The sequence below is a fragment of the Periplaneta americana genome, chromosome 2, assembly GCF_040183065.1.
Source record: "Periplaneta americana isolate PAMFEO1 chromosome 2, P.americana_PAMFEO1_priV1, whole genome shotgun sequence".
In the NCBI taxonomy this organism is placed as follows: domain Eukaryota; kingdom Metazoa; phylum Arthropoda; class Insecta; order Blattodea; family Blattidae; genus Periplaneta; species Periplaneta americana.
The window spans coordinates 2,162,509-2,176,019 of record NC_091118.1 but is presented as its reverse complement, the minus strand read 5'-3'; the positions used below and the strand labels follow the sequence as shown (position 1 = coordinate 2,176,019).

At 35.9% G+C, this 13,511-nt stretch overlaps 1 protein-coding gene across 1 annotated transcript in view; it reads right to left on the bottom strand.

The window, feature by feature from the left end:
- The window catches only part of LOC138711785 (uncharacterized), an 85,482-nt gene that overhangs the window by 46,684 nt on the left and 25,287 nt on the right, over nt 1-13,511 (bottom strand). The gene's annotated exons all lie outside the window — the stretch shown is intronic.

Sequence of the window (13,511 nt, the reverse complement as noted above, 5' to 3'; positions counted from 1 at the left end):
GTCCAAAATAACAAAGTGATGGAAAATCGGTACAAAAAATCATAAACTTAAAATATTAAAATATTCATGGATCTTGAATGTATGTATCCATAGTGATCTAATTAGGAAAATAAAATTATGAACATTTTAATTTAACTTATAGTTTTGCGATTTTCCAACACTTTATTTCCGAAATGTCTCCTTTTGCAAATTGACGACAGTTATCACATGCTTACGTTGCATGAAAATTATATACTTGTGTGTGTGTGTGTGTGTGAGGAAGAGGGTTTGCATCCTTTCGTGGTAAGGTTTCAAACATTCGTTCTCTATCGATCTGTAATTATGTTTAGACTATCGAGTGGATTGGAGAGACCCATAATTCAGAGCCATGTGTATAGAACATGGTCTTTATCTGCTGTGTGCTGATATCATAATCCGCCGCTGGACTCAGGCGAGAGCCGTCTCCTTGCTTCTTGTAAGCATCATGTGGCGACGCAATATGAGCAGGGAGACAAATGAAAGCATTGACTTGTGTAAAAGATGCAAAAATAAGACATGATGATATAATATAGGCCTATGTGTACCAAAGTAATGAGTTGAAAATCCGGGCATAGAACTAGGTCATTGCAGCATGGCAAAAAGACAGGAGAAATTCGGACTTTTGACATAAAAATCAGTACAGCAGTAGATTCAATGGAAAAACAGGAAATATCCTGCTAAATCAGTAGGTATGGCAACACTGGACTCCACTGGAAATCATGAAAATTTTCCAAACAATTTTTATTGGCTAGTTCACTTCTTCAGAATATATATTTTCATACCGCAAATGGATTTAGTTCAATTCTGATTCAAATGCGTTTAATTTTTATTTTAATTAAATCTATAAGGGGGTGTGGCATTTAAATAACTGTCAAAATTATTTTTTCATCACAGAATTGCTTTTTATAAATTTCTGATTACAAACCTAGTAACTTTTTGTTCTAAAGTTCACTCCCTGAAGTTGCTATATGAATGTAGGAAAGGAAAAGTTTAAAAGGCAGGCCTATGTATAACATAAATATTCATTTTACTTTCAAATCCATTTTTCTGTAAGTTTATTTTTCTTGAATGAACACCAACTTTTTTTACACCACATATTGATCAATCCAGATTAAATTTTTACTGTAAGTATTTATGAGGTAGCTGCACGTTTCTATGCGTTTATTTTTATTAACATTTTTCTTTTCATGAATTATAGACAAAATAACATTTCGAAATTAAAAAAAAATTGGCAGAGAATAAATGAGACATTTCATAAAATGAATGTATATAAATGCATCTCTCTGTCTTGTGAATGTAACCAAAATAAACAAAGCTTAAAAATTGAGATCTTCTACTAAAACCTCGGGTTTTAAAATATTTCTAAAAGAAATAGAAAAAAGAAATAAAAAATCCAAATCCAAAAACAAGTGGGAATTCAAAATTTGGGGTTTGTTAGTCCTTTATATAATATACATGCTATAAAAATTTGGTTAAAAAATCATTAGGAAAAAAGTTTTAATTTTTAGTGGAGTGTCTCCTTAAATATGCATGGCTATGATACAGTTGTAATCTTTGTAGAACTTATTTTATTATACAGTAGGCCTATCACCAGTATGCTGAAAATCTCTGGCTGCCGATGTCAATCATAGCATAGGGATCCTTCTTTGAGATATAATGTCTACTGTCTTATTGTGGGTAGGAGATATTATTATGATCAAAAATGGAAGGTGATACTACTACAGTTATGGTAGACAAAAGTCCATCTGCTCCAGCTTGCTTCGAACATGCCCTGTTTGGATACAATGGTATTTCTCTGTGGTTCTGTCTGATTGAAGGCAGAGTTGAACATTGGAACATCTAAAACTGTGCCTTGCGGTAATGTGCTATCAATAGGCCTAACAAGGCGTAATCCACTTGTGAGGTTGGGGCTCCTGAAAGGTGGGGTTACAGTGATATGATAGGATGACTGTGTTTGTGTGGCACAGGAGAAGTCTAAAATCTAAACTTAACCTAATTTCCAGTCCATGGACGAACATAGAAACAATTTTATTCTTCCCTTTAAGGAAAAATGTATGTATTCTAACCGGAAATCGAAACCAGAACTTCATACTGTAGTCAGAAGCTTAGAAAACAAGACAATGAGGCTGGTCGAATATCATATAGGGTGGGGTTGCCATTACTTGACTGTTTAAGGAAAAATCTTTTGCAAAACAATTATTTGAATTTTTCTGTAGGGGATATGACAAATTTGTGTATGATATTCAAAAACTTACATATTTTTGTACCCAAAAGCAAATAATGGATCCATAAAGTACAGTTTTTATCATATTTTCAGACAATAAATGATGGTACATGCACAATCGCCCAGTCAGTAGTTGACCAAGAAAAACAAAAATAAGACCACACGTTCAATGCTACTTGACCATGTTGCTTATTTCCTTAAAAAAAAAAAAATGTACCTAAGTCCTACAATGCATAAAATAGAGATAATATTTAAAGGAATGCCTTTCTTGGCATTTGCCATGATCCATCTACATAGGACTTCTTCCTCCTGAGGGGTCGGAATAGTTGGGGATCCCATCTTCCTGGCCAACAGCACACACTTTCACATAGACCACACATGGGAGGAACTAGCCTCAAGATATGAACTGTGTTGTACTGGACACATTGACTTCTAATTTGGACAAAACTTCAATTTCTCTAGAATGCATGTACAAATTAAGTTAACAATGAATAGCAACGGTTCTCATTTTATCACGTTTTTATTTTATGTTTTTCCCCAAAGGATCACCCTATATTTTACACATTCTTTATAAACTTTTAGTTTTTTAAGAAAATTTTATATTCAAATAAAAAAAAAAATTGTTATGGTTGTATTAGGATTATTTTTTTTATTTTCGAAAGATAAGCAGATAAACTTGTAATATTATTCCCTAAAACAAACAGGAGAGGAGCAACAGTAAAAAATATAAATGACACTCGGGAGGAAATTAAACGCAGAATAAATATGGGAAATGCCTGTTATTATTCGGTTGAGAAGCTTTTATCATCCAGTCTGCTGTCAAAAAATCTGAAAGTTAGAATTTATAAAACAGTTATATTACCGGTTGTTGTTTATGGTTGTGAAACTTGGACTATCGCTCTGAGAGAGGAACATAGGTTAAGGGTGTTTGAGAATAAGGTGCTTGGGAAAATATTTGGGGCTAAGCGGGATGAAGTTACAGGAGAATGGAGAAAGTTACAGAACTCAGAACTGCACGCATTGTATTCTTCACCTGACATAAATAGGAACATTAAATCCAGACGTTTGAGATGGGCAGGGCATGTAGCACGTATGGGCGAATCCAGAAATGCGTATAGAGTGTTAGTTGGGAGGCCGGAGGAAAAAAGATTTTAGGGAGGCCGAGACATAGATGGGAGGATAATATTAAAATGGATTTGAGGGAGGTGGGATATGATGGTAGAGACTGGATTAATCTTGCACAGGATAGGGACCAATGGCGGGCTTATGTGAGGGCAGCAATGAACCTCCGGGTTCCTTAAAAGTCATTTGTAAGTAAGTAAAATAAGCAGGAGAGACAGAGAGAGTATTTTGAGAAGAAGTGATTTCGCGTGTTAAATCCCTATGCCAGTGTAATAATACTAATAATATTGTTGCTGCTGTTGCTGTGGAAATCAAGTTTGTTGATACAGTTGCTGTTCCTTATAAATAGTTCTAAAGAAGTAGTGTTACAGAAATATACTTAAAAGACATGGATTTGACTTATACATGATACTGTTGCATCCATTACTTCGATTTCCACAGTGTGTAAAGGGTTATGACTCTACTGTGGAACATTCTGGGGCATGTAGCAAACAAATCAGGCTGTATTATAAGGCATGCTGAACTAGTTTGTGCACAGAAAGAGACACAAGGAAGTCACAACGAAATGGAAAGAAGTTACAGTCAATGGTTTCCAATACTACCCAGCACTTGGTAACTAAACGTTGGGCTCTTAAGAACTGTCTCGATTTGGCTTTCATTTTCAATTTGTGACTATCTTTTTCCCTCCGTCTCTTTATCAGACACATTTTATACTGTTGTATGCTGTATAATCTCAAGTCTGACCAGTTTACTACGTTACTAGTCAGTAATGTATGGAATGCAGGGGAAAAGGAACTGGCCACCAAACCCCAATATCTATTGACTTATTTGCCTCATGAGTGATGCCTTAATGGTGTTACCAGGAAAAAAAAATTAGTGGTACAACTCAGAGCTCAGAATTCACCCTTCTGAGAATTTCAGGTTCATGTAGCTTCTTTTTCGTTTAATTTCGAATTATTTATGACAAGTTTAAAAAAATCTGAATTAATAAACAGGAAATACTCAATTGCTATTGCCAAAGCATATATCTATGTGAACAGAATGCATATGTTGAGATATTATTATTATTATTATTATTATTATTATTATTATTATTATTATTATTACCTACTTTACCATGTTCAATGAAAACCTAACGACTTTCTGCAACACATATACATAAACTTTATGAACTGTCTGATATTTTTTTCAACTTTTCTATTGTTGGCAGCCTGTGATCGCTGAGACCGTTATTGTATGTCTGCAATAACTTTATATACACACACATGTAGTTTACTAATTACAGGTTTTTGACTTAGGTCATCCACCCATTTTAAGCCAGTTGTGTAGACCAATTTACCGACAGAGTAGTAGACCAAGGTGCGTCATAGGAGGCTGGTCTACACTACATCCGCAATGAGATGATTATGAAGATTTGTTGGGATGCCAGAGGGAAACCGGGGAAAAACCCCCGTGTTACCTGGACCATGGGCTTGCCTAACCCAAGTTATAAATCAGGGTTATGCTGGGGATCGAACACAGGTCCACAGGATTATAAGCCCAGTGCTCTAGCTATCAGTCGTGACGTATGCCTAGCATCCTGTAATGGTAGTGGTGTATGTGGGATTTTGTTTAACAAGATGCAGCCCTACATTGTGTGACAGCTTCCTATACACAGGGATTCAGCATGGGAATTAAAGCTGTCACGGTGGTCTAGTGGCTAGAGCACTGATGTTACAATCCTGTGCATCTGGGTTCCATCCCGGAATACTCCAGATTTGTAACTTCTGTTGCAGAAGCCCGTGGTCCAGGTAACACAGAAATTTTCTCTGCGGCTTTCTGCTCCCCTGTGGCATCCCAACAAATCTCCATCATAACTCATTTCATTGTGGGTGTAGTGTAGACCAGCCTGCTGTGGTGCACCCTGGGCAACCACTCTGTTGGTAAACTGGTCCAGGCCTGCACAACTGGCTTCATATGGGTGAGCGACGAACAGTCAAGTACCCACCATTAGTAAAAAAAAAACATAATAATAATAACAATAATAATAATATTATTATTATTATTATTATTATTATTATTATTATTATTTGTAAGACTACTATGTTCTCCATATCTTATGTTTCATAGCAGCATTTTATAAGGTAAAATGTTAAGGGGTTAAAAGGCACCGAAATGCACTATTACTAAGTTCAGAACAATTAAATTAATTAAATACAATTCTGAAATGTGTAACTTGATTTGCTTTATTTAACCTTTCATATTTGTTTCTTATACGTGCAATTTTTTTAAATGCAGAAAGTTACACAACACAGAGCTGCACGCATTGTATTCTTCACCTGACATAATTAGGAACATTAAATCCAGACGTTTGAGATGGGCAGGGCATGTAGCACGTACGGTCGAATCCAGAAATACATATAGAGTGTTAGTTGGGAGGCCGGAGGGAAAAAGACCTTTAGGGAGGCCGAGACGTAGATGGGAAGATAATATTAAAATGAATTTGAGGGAGCTGGGATATGATGGTAGAGACTGGATTAATCTTGCTCAGGATAGGGACCGATTGCGGGCTTATGTGAGGGCGGCAATGAACCTCCGGGTTCCTTAAAAGCCAGTAAGTAAGTACGTGCAATTTTTTTTATTTCTGTTGTACTTGACATCGACTTTCATGGGGTCATGGCGGAACAAACAACACAAAATTAAAATTACATTCTTGATGCGTTAGGTAAAATCCAGCATACATGTAGAATTTTTCATTAATTTCTCTGAATCTCTAAGAAATTAAAAGAGTGCATTTTGATGAACTTTCAGTCCCTTATAAAATAATTTTAATTGTGAAATTCTAAAAAATAAACGAGGAAGGCAGTATTTACAAATCATAGACTGCCCATGTTAAACGTCTATGAATAGTAAACTGTACTACGCAATATACATCGCGATGTACGCTCTTAGAAAAATTTACAAGTGTTATGTTTATCTTTTGTTTTCCCTGATTCGTATTTCTTCAGGGCTAAATAGTTACGTTATGTCTGAAGATAGGGTTCATAATTTACTCGATGGTCATTCTTAGAAGATTTCCTATTCTCTACATTTGCAACGTAATTTCCATACAGTTCAGTTTTCAGTAGGAATTAAGCGACAGGTCGACCTTAATAAACGAGTTCGATCTGAGAATGACAGTTTGTGACGAAAGATTCCGCTGCTACGTAATTTTTTGTTAAACAAATGCAACCGCTGAATCGTGTTCTGAGTTTGGAACATCGTTCGAAGTTTTGTGTGGCAGTAATGTATTAAGGTGTATTACGTCTAATTTATTCGTGAAATAGAGTCTTTAAGCAGTGTTAATTTGTAGTATATTAGGGAAATCGGATTTTAGTATGAAGGCAGGAAGATGTAAGCAAGAATTATCTGTGATACGAACTTTTTAATTCTAATATGTGATACGAAAACTTTTGAATACGGATTCAGAACATGGCAGAAAGAACACTTCGTTTACAGAGGTAATGTACTGTGTCTAAGAATGATTTGTTGCTTATTATTTGACTGTCATTTATGTATTTTGTTTGAAACTTATGCCAAACTAACAGAACCAGTGCAAATTGTGTGTTCGGATATTTTTTAAATCATTTCCCACCGACTAACTTTATATAGTTAGCGCAAAATTGAGTATGATGCAAGATCAATGAACCTGTGAGAAAGGAATGACATCATGGCGGATTATAAAACAATGGCAACGAAAAATAATGTAATGTAAAGAAGCACCCGTTAGTCGCTAAGTGTTGACAATTTCTAAACTAACCATAATAATATAACGGCGTGAAATATAAAGTAGAACTCATTTTAAGATATTATGTATTGCGAAATACGTGTTTTAGGAAATAATGGGCGTAAATGAGTAATGACATACAATGTTGCGTACCGTGTCAGAAATGTCACTTAGTGGTAGCGAATGAAATGGTCAACGTGACGTTGATGAATGATAAAGGATTCTGGTCCGTTCTTCAGTAAATAAGTAAATAAATAACTAAACAAAATTAAATGTAATACACAAGTATATAATCAATAAATTAAATAATTAATTGAATTAAGTAAATAATTAATAAAATAAAAGAATGTGAAAGTAGTATTCTGCACTCTGATTAAAACATTAAATAAATAAATAAATAAATGTGGAAGTAGTATTCTTCCCTCTACATTTAGACGATATGCAAATTCAGTTTAATTGACCTATAGGAATAGTAACAGCGTTTCGAATTTTGGTTAACAGTAAATAATTTTCTGTAAATAGTTTTCAAAAATTCTATTAATATTTATATAAATACTTTCAATTACGAACGCTGCTTATAAAATTAGTTGCTCAACGAGTGCCTAATTAAAATAAATTGAACTTTACTCACTTACTGGCTTTTAAGGAACCTGCAGGTTCATTGCCGCCCTCACACAAGCCCGCCATTGGTCCCTATCCTGAGCAAGATGAATCCAGTCTCTATCATCATATCCTACCTCCCTCAAATCCATTTTAATATTATCTTCCCATCTACGTCTCGGCCTCCCCAAAGGTCTTTTTCCCTCAGGCCTCCCAAATTGAACTTTAACAACAAAAAATATCACTACTATTTTTATTACTTATTACGTTATTTCCGATAATATATGCAAGTTTAACTTTTAATTTGTTTGAGTAGACGCTAGTTTATTGTAAAAAAAATTATGTCATGTGAAGTAACGAGAAAAAAAAATGGAATGCAACACAGACAAGGCACGATACCAATTTTATTAAGGTAATTATGATACTAATTGGGTAAACAGAGTTCTTAAATTGGTACAGATTTCCATTTAGGCCTACTTAAGAAAACAGTGCGCAGAAAGATAAAATGCAAATATGACAATATTCTTATTCATATACAATATGTAGGCCCTAAATATAAAATATCACCGACAAGTTAACCTGAAATTAACCTAATAAAACAACAAATTTAGTTTGCTTACAGCAAGAATGTTAATTAATCAGACCATATGATAACAAACGTCTGTAGGTACACATGACCAATTAATGTTGTCATACATAAGCTAAATAATATACCATTCTATATAGTATATAATAATAATATTTACTGGCTTTTAAGGAACCCGAAGGTTCATTGCCGCCCTCACATAAGCCCGCCATTTGTCCCTATCCTGAGCAAGATGAATCCAGTCTCTATCATCATATCCCACCTCCCTCAAATACATTTTAATATTATCTTCCCATCTACGTCTCGGCCTTCCAAAAGGTCTTTCTCCCTCCGGCCTCCTAACTAACACTCTATATGTATTTCTGGAATCACCCATACGTGCTACATGCCCTGCCCACCTCAAAGTCTGGATTTTATGTTCCTAATTATGTCAGGTGAAGAACACAATGCATGCAGTTCTCTGTGTTGTGTAAATTTCTCCATTCTCCTGTAACCTCATCCTATTAGCCCCATATATTTTCCTAAGCATCTTATTCTCAAACACCCTTAACCAATGTTTCTCTCTCAAAGTGAGAGTCAAGTTTCACAACAATACAGAACAACCGGTAATGCAACTGTTTTATAAATAGGTTTGGAAGTAAATCACGAAAAGAAAAAGTATTTGATTATTCCTGTGTTTTCCCTAATCGTTTGTGGATTTTCTCCTAACATATTCACGTCATCCGCATAGACAAGCAGCTGATGTGACTCGTTCAATTCCAAACCCTCTCTGTTATCCTGGACTTTCCTAATGGTATACTCTAGAGCAAAGTTAAAAAGTAAAGGTGATAATGCATCTCCTTGCTTTAGCTATAATAATAATAATAATAATAATAATAATAATAATAATAATAATAATAATAATGATGATGATGATGATGATGATGATAATAATAATCACCATTCTGTATCTCGTGAAACCTACTTGCTCATGAGGGGAAGAAAGAAGTGGACGTCACTACACTTAGACCAGCTAGCTAGCTCACTTACCCAACATAGGATTCTTACTGTGAGCTATGGCACACGAATGCATTAATTGGGTCCACCAGATAACGAATGACCTATAATAGTAATTGCATACTATGTTTGTAACAGCGTAATGGTCTCGGGTTGCCATGGAAACTCACATTCGAAAATATAATATGAAACCATACAGAGAAACATTGTGTTTGGTCAAAAAATAAGAAATAAATTTAGTGCGAGAATATGTCAGATCAGTCACGAAGTAAAAGCATAACAATTTTTAACAACAGAGGCCAGTCTGTTCTACTTAAAACTTAAATAATTCTTTTTTAACACTGCCAGAGGCACTGCAAACAGTGTTCGTGTACAAATGGGTCATGTCACAAAATGATTATTTTTAAGTGCATTTCGTATACAGTGTGGGTTCCTTTTCACACACAGGAGATTTTGAAAATTGTACCAGTAATAAAAATTAAGCTATTTCTAGATCTTCCCACAGCAATTTACAAAAACTTTTCTACTATGTAAGAAATACACGTTTATTTTCTCTGATGCATAATATAGTACATAAATTCCATTTTATCTTACTTTTTACATTTATTTCACTGTAAATTTACAGGATAAATTGGCCAAACTATCATTTGTTGGTAAAAATAGTGTTATTAAAAACATTGCATAGTTTGAATGTGAACAGCAATTATTTATGTTAAATGTAGAGGCATTAAGCCTAGGTTACAGTGAAATAACCAAATGCCTGTACAGTAACAGCCATGTAATGAGGTGGCCACACCCTTCTTACGCCCAAGACCACTGAAACTGTCATGAAAGTAGCCTACATTGTTACTGTGAAGACGAATGTTTGTATTGTTAAATACAACTAATGAAAAGTATGCCATTTATTTCCATTTGTGTGCGTTTTCAACTTAAACGATACAGTTTAAATATGATTTCCTAAATTGAGCCCAAATGTGTAAATGACCAGATAACAAAAACCACGTTTTGAGACAACTGAAAAAAAAAAACCTGTTAGTATGGCATTACTCATTTATTTCTATGGATTTCGGGTAATTTTTATTTTATGTTACTTTGATCAGTTATTGAATTTATGTTGTCACCTGGACATTTGTTTTAATCTTAACTGTGAATTACTTCAATCATTCATCTCATTTGTTTGAAATATAGTTTCTTTGTTTTTAGTTAGGCCTATTTGTTCTGAATTTAAGAGTGTGATTGCCTATAATTATTTTTTCTTTGAAAAATAATTTCAGAATGTATTTATTTGCTATTTTTTTAGCTTATTTTAACAACCAACCCTTTGTGTTCAGTTTACCCTTGTCCTGTGCAAGTTTACTGTTGACTGTGCCACTTCTTTGCTCTTCTTCCTAACCAAGGGCGTATACAGCTACACCAGCACTTAACCCTTAAAAGCCTGAATTATTTTTCGTCAAGTTTTTCGTTTATTTCATTATAGACTAATTAAATGGATGTAATTGAACACAACAATGCTTTTGTTTTCAATTGTTGAAGCGAATATGTGGGATTACAGGGCGTGACCATATGGTAACGCTAGGTCATTAAGTTGTCAACTCTTAAAGAATGGTAGAAAAGTTTTCCGGGCTATGAGGCCGTGGTCTGTTGGTTGTGAGACCAAACGTTTCGTTCACTGCTGCGGTGAACATCTTCAGTGGTGTCTATTGCTGGTGCGGCTGGTTCTACTGCGTGTGCCGATTACAGTCTGCGCTGGCTGCATTGTTGTATATATAGTGCGGGATGGGGGGGGCTTGCTGTTGTCGCCTCTGTCCGCGCTCGAATGTGCTTCGCGGGCGGGTTTGCTGTTTTCCACACGCTCCGCGTCCGGGGTTGTGTTGTGTGCGCGTGGAAAACAGCAAACCCGCCCGCGAAGCACATTCGAGCGCGGACAGAGGCGACAACAGCAAGCCCCCCCCATCCCGCACTATATATACAACAATGCAGCCAGCGCAGACTGTAATTGGCACACGCAGTAGAACCAGCCGCACCAGCAATAGACACCACTGAAGATGTTCACCGCAGCAGTGAACGAAACGTTTGGTCTCACAACCAACAGACCACGGCCTCATAGCCCGGAAAACTTTTCTACTATTGACGCCGGCCGTGAAAGCCTACACTCTTAAAGAATGAGTTATTGCCTTATAATGACATCTTTCAAGCAATTTATTGAACTTAACTGAACTTTAGCATACAAATAATATATTCATCACTCATTCAGTGTTCTGCCCAAGGCCAGATCTTTCACTGCAAACCCAGCATTCTCCAATGTATTCTATCTTTTGCCTTCCTCTTAGTCTCCTCATATGATCCATATATCTTCATGTCGTCTATCATCTGATATCTTCTTCTGCCCCGAACTCTTCTCCCGTTCACCATTCCTTCCAGTACATCCTTCAGTAGGCAGTTTCTTCTCAGCCAGTGACTCAACCAATTCCTTTTCCTCTTCCTAATCTGTTTCAGCATCATTCTTTCTTCACCCACTCTCTCCAACACGGCTTCATTTCTTATTCTGTCCACTTAACATGTTCCATTCTTCTCCATATCCACATTTCAAATGCATCTATTCCTTTCTCTTCACATCGTCGTAATGTCCACGTTTCTGCCCCACACAATACCACACTCCACACAAATAATACAAAAAATACAAAAATAAGAAAATTACTTTCACAATACCTGAACAAATATACATAATAGAACTATTGTCACAATATACTGGTGTGAACAAAACACATTTTCGTAACATAACGGTTTACATTAATTTTTTGTTTGATTTTCACACATTTCGGTAGTAAGGTAAACATTTCTTATGACATGACAGAAAACATGGGCTGCAGAGACCTACATCTAATTTTGAGAAAGCTGTATGCCAGAAGGGCATTCTCACTAGCACATCGCTATCTTTTGTCTCCAGGTATCGGAATCACTAATGTTCCATTCCATCGTATTTTATATAATCAGATGTTCTGCGAGTGACGTCCAGAAAATAAGTTTACCCGGAGGTGTTTACAGAAAGAAAACACAATTTCATGAAAAGATTTATTGGAACAGATACAGCAATTGTGGAACTATTTTTCAACATATTTCCCACCGGAACTGAGACATTTGTCAAACCGTGGGATCAACTTTTGTCCCTCGTAGAAGTCTCCTGCCTGGAATCGGAACCAGTGTGTGACAGCCGTCTGCACCTCTCTGTTGTTCCCATGGTAACAAAAAGTCTCAATTCAGATGGAAATATGTTGAAAAAATAGCTCAACAATTCCTGTATCTGTTCGAATAAATCTTTCCATAAAATTGTATTTTATTTCTGGAAAGGCCCCAGGGAAACTTACTTTTTGGACACGTCTCGTAGCTCCAATATCGCTGTATTTGGAAGTAGACGGTCACCCTTTGCCTTTTGGGGTGCTCCCGACTTCTTCAAATCTCTGATTTGAATTCTAATTCATTCAATGGTGAGCCAGATCTTCTACCTGTCTGCCAAGCATTTTGTATAGCTACATCTAACGACCATGTGAAAATGGGCTAAAACAGTTTTTACATAGATAAAGCGAATTTTTATAAAGAAAACAAAATTTGTCACATCTCTGTCTTTAAAAGTCACTCTCTGGAGAAATCGAATGAACTGTTATAACATACTGTTTTATCCACTTACATTTCCCTGATGGCACCATTTCCACACATTGCAATGTTGACGGTATCATTCTCTTTCTATCACAGATGACTCTTCAACTTCTTCTTCTTCCATGAAAGGAATATCGTCTGGTCCACCTATTCTGTTGCTATTAACAAAAATAACCCCAGCTTCAGTACTCAGTTTCCTTCCCCTTAGGTTGTCGAACATGTCACCCTCTACATCTGCAGAGTTCTCGTCAGATACAAAGTTGGACTTTGGTGGCTGCAGGCCTATGTAGAATGCTCTAATTTTTCGTTTTCTAATTCCCAAAGTATCTCGTGCACTTCCACGCACTGTTTGTAACATTCATTTTGTTACTTGTACTTCCTTGCAACTCCTCCATCTTACTGTTAGTAGCAAGAGAGCACAAAGAATGAGTGACAACATATTAGCCTAGCGTTACCATATGGTAACATAAGAAACAATGTATTATATCCACAACAATGTTACGGATTGTAAACTTGTGCTTGATGTACACGAATACTTAATCAACCATAAGTAAAATACCACAACA